Below are 8,810 nucleotides of genomic sequence, written 5' to 3' on the forward strand. Positions count from 1 at the left end.
TTTCTTTGTATTAATCAGGGTTCCCTAGAGGGGAAAAAACTGATAGAATGAATGAAGATTGTGTGTGTGTGTGTGTGTGTGTGTGTGTGTGTGTGTGTGTGTGTGTGTAGTAAATTCCAAGGGATTTATTATAGTTCCTTAGTCCAAGAAGCCAGTAGTTGCTTTGTCCACAAGGCTGATGTCTCTGCTGGTCTTCAGTATGCATCAGATCACAGATCACATACAAGTAGGCTTCCATCAAAACAAAACTGAGGGTGTGCAGGCAAAGAGTCAAAGCTTCTTTCATCCTTGTTCTTTACATAGGCTGTCACCAGAAGAATGGCTCAGAATTAGGGTGGGTCCTCTGACCTCAAGTGATGTGGATTTAAAGTCTCCCTAAAGGTAATGGCCCAGTTTAATAAAAATCCCTCCCAGTTGTAGCCAGTCACTTGGGTTCTATTTAATTGCATATTTAGTCAAGTTGACAACCAAGAATAGCCATTCTACTCTCCCAGCATCCTGTGTAGCACCTTCTAGGACTATGAGAGCCAACTAGCATAGGTAAACTTCTAGCTCAACTCCAGCTTGACTTCTCCTTGTGTTCCACTGAAGGTATGTGGTGTCTTCAGCAAGAGGGTTGATCAGCTAGTCTTGGTAGGCACTCAAGAGGAATTGTAAGAGCCTTACAATTTAGCACCAGTACGTTCCCATGAGCCAGCACACCATATGAAGTCTTTCTGCTTACTTAGAACCTCCTTCATGCGGCCCAGCTGAAGCTGAAGACAGACAGAAAACTCAGGTCTGGTCTGCTGCTCTTGTCTGACCTTGGGAAATTGTTTCCTTTACCTAGGAAAGTATACTGAAGAATTAGATAATCCTTGAGGAGTCTGTTCTAGTTCTCAATAAGAAAGGCGAAAAACCTAGTCCTTTAGACATCGATGAACCAAGGCAAAGAACATTCTGGAACTCTTAAATTCTATAGATGAATTTCACACAATTCAAACTTTCGTAGCAGTAATCCTGTGATAAATCATCAATGATCTAAGGAATGTGTAAGCTATGATACCAAAAGCAAGACATAAACATAAATGATATTTGCTGAGGCGTTTTCTCAGTCAGACACTCTTTTGAACAGTTTCATAGCTGCTATAAAATAAACAATTGCTCTTTTTAGCGGTCTCTAGGCTTCTTAATGATAAATTGAACCTATTATTTGAGATCCATTTCCCTGAAGGGTTAAAAATTGAAAGCCCAAATAGATTTAGAACTTATAGTGACAAATATTCATTTATTTATTTATTTATTTATTTATTTATTTATTTATTTATTTATAGCTAGATTCTTGTTGAAAGGGAGCCAATGTCACTTAGGTCTTTATTTATAATTAAAATTATGAGCTCTTCAGATGGTGTTTATTCTGCCTCCTAGAGAACAGCACAGTATGTACTTCCTGTCCCACATTTCTTTCTGATATTGAAAAGTAATGTATGTCATTACTCATCATGTCTGAGCTAGGGTGACTCTGAAAACAGAGCCAAGAGTGAGTGAATTACCAATATACAAGATGACAAGAGGAAGGAAATACGGTAAACAGAGAAGAAGGAATGTGATGTTGTGGGGCCTGGGCATGTCGCTGTCCACCTGAGCTGTGTTGAACACACTGTTCACTCTCTCAGCAGCTTTGTCCAGGAAAGCCCCAGTGTGTCCATTCTACACAATTCTTCCCTGTTACATGTGAGGAGTCTAGGATAGCAGTGAGGTCACGTACACGAGGTCATTCAATGAACTTTACAAAATGCGTGCTTATTTATTCAGCCCTCCAACTTGGTCACAAATTAACCTAATTAATATGCAACTAGCTTAAAAGATATATCCTGCCTGAAGGGTGCCTATGACAAGATGATACTTGAGGAAATGCCAGAACCCCGGGGCTTTTAGCTACCCTAATTATTGCTGAAAAGCAGGTATATGTGCCAATGACAAAAGTCTTCAGATTGTTGTAGAACTCATAAAGTTACTTTAAATAAAAAGATAAGTAAACTACTAGAGGTCACTACTTCCTGACTCCATTGTTATTGTTCTTCATCCTACACAGTGGGCAACACAAAGTGTCGTGTGTAAAAGAGGGGCCGTAAATCAACATAAACAAGAATTTTTCAAAGTAACCATGGAGTAAAAAAAAGAAATAAAGAGTAATCAAGTCAAAGCTAGACTTTTCAACATACACGTATTTAATCATTTGCATCTCTCGCATTCTGAAAATGGGATAGATCTGTTTATTTAATCTCTGGAAAGAGATTTTTTTTCTTATGAATTAGAAGGAAAATATGCAGTTAGCTATTCATAAGTGAGGTGAATTTGACAAAATTAAAACAACAAAATGTTTCTAAGAGTAACTGGTATGATTTGTATGAAATGTCCTGGTTTAGTCAGGCTTCTAATAGAACCCCAGAGAACATGACTATGATTAAATCATCTCTGAAGTTCTCTCGACAGAATGCAGAGCTGTGGCCCGTACTTGATCTTGTTCCCATATACACAATAGACCCAACAAAGTTCAGGAACTCACTAGAAACACTCGAAAAGAATATTCTTGGGCTGGTGAGATGGCTCAGCTGGTAAGAGCAGTCAGAGCACTGACTTCTCTTCCAAAGGTACTGAGTTCAAATCCCAGCAACCACATGGTGGCTCACAACCATCCATAACGAGATCTGACACCTTCTTCTGGGGTGTCTGAAGACAGCTACAGTGTACTTACATATAATAAATAAACAAATCTATATATTTTTTTAAAAGCCATGCAATGGTGGTGTGTGCCTTTAATCTCAGCACTTGGGAGGCAGAGGCAGGTGGATTTCTAAGTTCAAAGCCAGCCTAATCTACAGAGTGAGTTCCAGGACAGCCAGGGATATACAGAGAAATGCTGTCTTGAACCCCTCTCCAAAAAAAAAAAAAAGAATAAATCTTGAATTGTGGGGTGTGGCTTAAAAGAAGACCATCTGCCTAACATGCACAAAGCCCTGGGTTTTATCCTCGGCAGCCTCCCAAAATATTAACTAAATCTGGAATCACAATCATGATATAAATACATTATCTTAATAATAACAACCAGAAGAGATTAAAAAAAAACACTGATGTTAGAGGAACATTTACATAATATTCTTTGAGAAGTTTGTCTTACTGATGTCAAAAGATAAGTGAATTATTTCTTCTTTGGGTATGAATAGTGTTTAAATAGAATATCTTTTATTTGTTCTTTGACAATTTTATACATGTAAGCAAGGGATCTTGATCATGGACACCCTTATTTCCCCTCTCCATTCATACTATCTCATTCCAATAATAATAATAATAATAATAATAATAATAACAATAACCACTGAGACTGAGTGTTGCCTGTCTGAAGGATGGCTGATCTTGTCTTGATCTTATGCAGGTAACCTCAGCTGCTGTGAACTCATGAGTGCCACAGCATGCCATGGCCAGGAGACAGTGTTCAACAGCTCCCCTCCCATCCTCCAGCTCTTATGAAGGATGTTCCTTTGTGGTATGGGAGAAGGGGAGCTAATATAGATGTCACACTTAGGACTGAGAACTTGAAAGTCACTCAGGCAAGAATATTAATATATCCACCATCTATCACTTCTCTTGTTAAAAATTCTGAGTAGTCTGACTAGAGTCTAAGAATCTGAGTAAGTTATACTCACTTGTTAGTCATTTGCAGGTAGGTAAGTAATTCCTACCAAATTAGAAATTAGCAGTATTTCAGCCTTTTCTTACAGTGTGCATATTAGGCTCAGCACTAACCAGTCTACTTTCCTTACAGTAAGAGAAAAGTAAGAGGAATACAGGATGGTGGTAATTCTGAAATCTCTTGAGCAAGAATTTTCTGCAGAGCTCTCCCGAATGTAATCACCATAGATCAGTCAACCGAGCAATAGTCTCAGGAAACAGTTTTACCAACTTTACCAAGCTAAAGAGTAGAAATCAATCTGCATTGGAAGGGAGGGGAGAGAGAATTCACTGGTATAAAGGATTAAAAAGGAATAATGGAACAAGAAAGGGTCAGAAGTGGAGGACAGAGGAAGTAAATTGAGGGACACACACACACACACACACACACACAGACAAGAGAAAAAAATGGAGTTTCCCTATAACTAACAAAAACAAACAGAAAACAATGCCAAGTATAAGTTAAGTCTTGTGGTGGTTTGAATGAGAGTGGCCCTGTAGGCTCCTATGTTGGAGACCAGGTTGAGAAAACCCAGGCATCTTACATCCCAGGCATCTCACAGCCCAGGCATTTTACACCATGCAGCTAAAAGCCATATAGTTCTTTGTTTGGAGCCAGTTGCCTCCTCTCTCTGCAAGGCCATTTGGTGGGAACCAGCAGGATTCTGGCCCTAAGCAAACATCAAGGACTGAGGGAGTCTTCTTACATTCCTGAGCTGCCCAGAGCTGTCACCTTGGGCTATGATGCCAAGGAACTGAGATAAATTACAAAAGTTTCACACTCCCAATTAGCCTCCCCACTAAGCTTCCTTGCTGTATTGTATATAACCTGAGTATTTCCCCTTAGTAAAAGAGACTGTGACAAACATGCATGGTCTCCGTTTCTTTCTTTATTCCCATTTCTCTCTAGGTTTGTGATTCCCCCTCAAGGACCATGGAATAAAGTGTCCCGCGGGCCGGGACACTCCTATATCTAAATACTTGGTTCTATTGGTAAAACTGTTTAGGAAGGATCAGAAGGTGTGGCTTTGCTAGAAGAGGTGTGTCACTGGGGTGACCTTTGAGGTTTAAAAAGCCCATGATAGACCCAGTGTCTGTCTCTTCACCTGCAGCTTGTGGATCAGTTACGGCTCCAGCACCTTGCCTGCACAGTGGTCATAGACTCAACCTCTGAAAACATAAGCAAGCCCCAAATTAAATGCTTTCTTTTATAAGTTGCTTTGATGGCAGTGTCTCTTCACAGCAATAGAAAAATAACTAAGACATTTCTTTGGAAGTTGTTGGCCAGCGAGGACCCATAACCCGCAAACAATACAAACTATTGTCATTGTTCTTGGTTATCCTCCATAACCTAACAATAAGACCCTCTTGCTGAAGATGCCATATGCTTGCATCCTAGAACATGGTGAAATCAAGCTGATACTAACCTGGAAGCTTTATCCCCTACCGGATAGCTTTCAGAGTGCTAGAAGATGCATGCAAGCTACTAGAAGAGAAAAGTACTCATCAATCATACCCAGCTATGAACCCTTCAAGCCTCAATGAGTAGCCTGAAAAGATTTGTCCATTAGTGCAATAGTGGCACAAATTCAAGGAAGTAACCAACCACTTTTTCACCAGATCTAAGTCCCACTCTGTGGGGAATTGGGCTATGCATAGACAGGCTGGTCTCCAGTCAAGCTGAGATGCTGAACCCCGGGATCCGGTGGTCATAATTTACCTACATGGGATGGAAGGAGTCTTCTCATGCTCCTGGAACTCTGGATCCTGCCTAAGTTACCGCTCCCCACAGCCCCCACAAAGAGAAGCATGGCTAGTAGTCATATAGGCAATGTCCCAAGCTTCTGACCTTCAGGCTAAACTCCCCCCCCCCATTTACCTAGCAACAGAAAAAAAAAGATGTATAATTTAAAGGGGGCTGTTAGGCCCCTCCTTGCTCTCTTACTCCTCTCTCTCTTTCACTTCTCTCTCACTCCTTTGTTCTCTTACCTCTCACTTCTCTCTCTCCTCTCTCCTCTCCTCTCTCCCTCTTACTCTTTCTCTCTACCCTTTCCTCTCTCTCTCTCTCTCTTTCTACCTTCTCTCTTTCCCCCTGCCTTTCTACAATGAGCTCTAAAACCATAGACAGTCTCTGCTCATCAAGATCCGCTATGCTCACTCTCGCAGGTGTAGGAACTTTCCCTCTTCCCTCTTCCCTCTTCCCTCTCTCTCACAACCCCAGGGCTGCAGGGAGTGACCCGGGAGCCCCCAGGTTGGGCTGCCCCTTGTTCACCCCTCCACCCCCATCAAGTGGGTCAGAGGCTTGGATGCCCACCCAGGGCTGAGTGGAAAGTGTCTGGCAGCCCTCCCATGTCCATCTGTCCAGAGCATAGGTGGAACTCTGGTGGGGCGTGGGTCTTTCCTCCCCTTCTTCCCCTGGGGCCCCTTTTTAGTTCCCATACCACTCCACAGGATGAAATCAAAATCTGAAATCCAGTTTTGACTAAGATCCTATGGCCCAACACAGCTTCTCCCTGGACTCCTTGATAGTCTGTTAGTGGGAGATCTTCAACACCCTCTCTTCACTTCCTCAGTTTTCACAGACAACTTCGAGGACTAAATATGCGTGGGTGCATCTCCATCCATGTTGGCCAGGCTGGTGTCCAGATGGCCAACGCCTGCTGGGAGCTCTACTGCCTGGAACATGGCATCCAGCCTGATGGCCAGATGCCAAGTGACAAGACCACTGGGGGAGCAGATGACTCCAACACCTTCTTCAGTGAGACAGGAGCTGGCAAGCATGTGCCCCAGGCCATGTTCATAGACCTGGAACCCACAGTTAATGAAGTTCACACTGGTACCTACTGGCAAGGAGATCATTGACCTTGTCTTGGACAGAATTCGAAAGCTGGCTGACCAGTGCATGGGTCTCCAGGGCTTCTTGGTCTTCCACAGCTTTGAGGGCAGGGGAACTGGCTCTGGGTTCACCTCCCTACTGCGGCTCTCTGTTGATTACGGAAAGAAGTCCAAGCTGGAGTTCTCCACTCACCCAGCCCACTAGGTTTCTGCTGCTGTGGCCGAGCCCTACAATTCCATCCTCACCACCCATACCACCCTGGAGCACTCTGATTGTGCCTTCATGGTAGACAATGAGACCATCTATGACATCTGTTATAGAAACCTCGTCATTGAGGGCCTAACCTACACTAACCTCAACCATCTTATTAGGCAGATTGTATCTTCAATCCCTGCTTCCCTCAGATTTGATGGGGCCCTGAATGTTGATCTGACAGAATTCCAGACCAACCTGGTTCCCTACCTTCAAATCCACTTTCCTCTGGCCACTTATGCCCCTGTCACCTCTGCTGAGAAAGCCTACCATGAGCAACTTACAGTAGCAGAGATCACCAATGCCTACTTTGAGCCAGCCAACCAGATGTTAAAATGTGGTCCTTGTGGTTCCTAAAGATGTCAATTTGTCATTGCCACCATCAAGACCAAGCATACCATCCAGTTTGTGGACTGGTGCCCCACTGGCTTCAAGGTTGGCATTAATCACCAGCCTCCCACTGTGGTACCTGGTGGTAACCTGGCCAGGGTCCAGAGAGCTGGGTGCATGATGAGCAACACCACAGCCATTGCTAAGGCCTGGGCTCGCCTAGATCACGAGTTTGATCTGATGTATGCCGAGCATGCCTTTGTGCACTGGTATGTGGTTGAAGACATAGGGGAATGGGAGTTCTCTGAGGCCCATGAAGACATAGCTGCCCTAGAGAAGGATTATGAGGCGGCTGGGGCAGATAGTGCTGAAGGAGACAATGAGGGTGAAGAATGTTAATTCATGTGCTGCATATTTATACTTCCGTGGTCTCATCTTTGTCTTTGCATGTGTTTTAACTGCCCTAAACTCTCAATAAAGGTGTTTCCATTAAAAAAAAATCCTGCAGTCCGATAAGTCTTAGGCCCTAAGGGAGAACTTTATGTTGCTAAATGGACATAGTATTAAATTGCCTCTTATGACTTATTGTTATACACATAGACCAACACCTCTCTCATTCTCATCTGAGAAGTTTCTATTTGAAGTATATGGTAATGAATATAGTAACCCATAATCAACCAAAGTGCAGAGAATAAGAAACTACAGAATGTTCAACATTAAAATATAGATAGATAGATGATAGATAGAGAGATAGATAGAATACATAATATATACATATATACAGAAATATATATATATGTATATGTATATATATATATATATATATATATATATATATATTCCCAAGACTCAGTAATCATTACAGAAGAGAGGTCAGAAAGATACTGAGATAGAGACCACAAGGAAATGTTATCTTCTTGACACAGCAGCTACACATATGAACTCAAGACAGTGTTAGTCAGGGTTCTCTAGAGGCATGGAACCTATGGAATGTCTCTATATATATTAAGGGAAATTATTGAGATGACTTACAGACTACAGTCCAATAACCCAACAATGGGCAGCTGTGAATGAGAAGTCCAAGAATCCTGTAGTTGCTCAGTCCCATGAGGCTAGTTGTTTCACCTGGTCTTCTGTATAAGCTGAAATCCTGAAGAAATAGGACCCAACAAATGTGCTGGCAAGTAAGTGCCATTGCCCTAATGTAGGCCTCCAGCAGAAAGTATGGCCCAGATTAATGGTGTGTACCAGCACACCTGGACATAAGCTGCTCTTTAATTGGTGCTTGCTCGGTCCCAGGCTGGCCTTGAACTCAGAGATCTGCTTGCCTCTGTCTCCTGGGATTAAAGGTGTTTACCACCTTTCCTGGGCCTAAGCTTTTCATGGCCACTATGCCTCAAGATCTGAATCAAAAGCATGTGTCTTCCAGCCTCAAGATCTGGATCATGGGTGTGCCCTCCATTTCTGGATTGTAGTTTATTCCAGATGTAGTCAAGTTGACAACTTGGAATAGCCATCACAAACAGTGAGTACAAAACCTGTGAAAGCCCAAATGAGACCAAATCCCAGCAAACAGAAGAGCTGGGCATACAATCCTACCCCAAGACACAGAGTTATTGGCATTTCAAAGCTGCTGGGGAGATGGTTAGCTAGTTTTCTCCAAGAGTGTAACCCCTAACAA

General features: G+C 42.6%; 1 pseudogene; it reads left to right on the forward strand.

Annotated features, from left to right (window-relative positions):
* The first annotated feature begins 6,312 nt into the window (after nt 1-6,312).
* LOC110325120 lies at nt 6,313-7,528 on the forward strand (annotated as a pseudogene).
* The last annotated feature ends 1,282 nt before the right edge of the window (nt 7,529-8,810 follow it).

This window comes from Mus pahari, chromosome 8 (genome assembly GCF_900095145.1).
Source record: "Mus pahari chromosome 8, PAHARI_EIJ_v1.1, whole genome shotgun sequence".
In the NCBI taxonomy this organism is placed as follows: domain Eukaryota; kingdom Metazoa; phylum Chordata; class Mammalia; order Rodentia; family Muridae; genus Mus; species Mus pahari.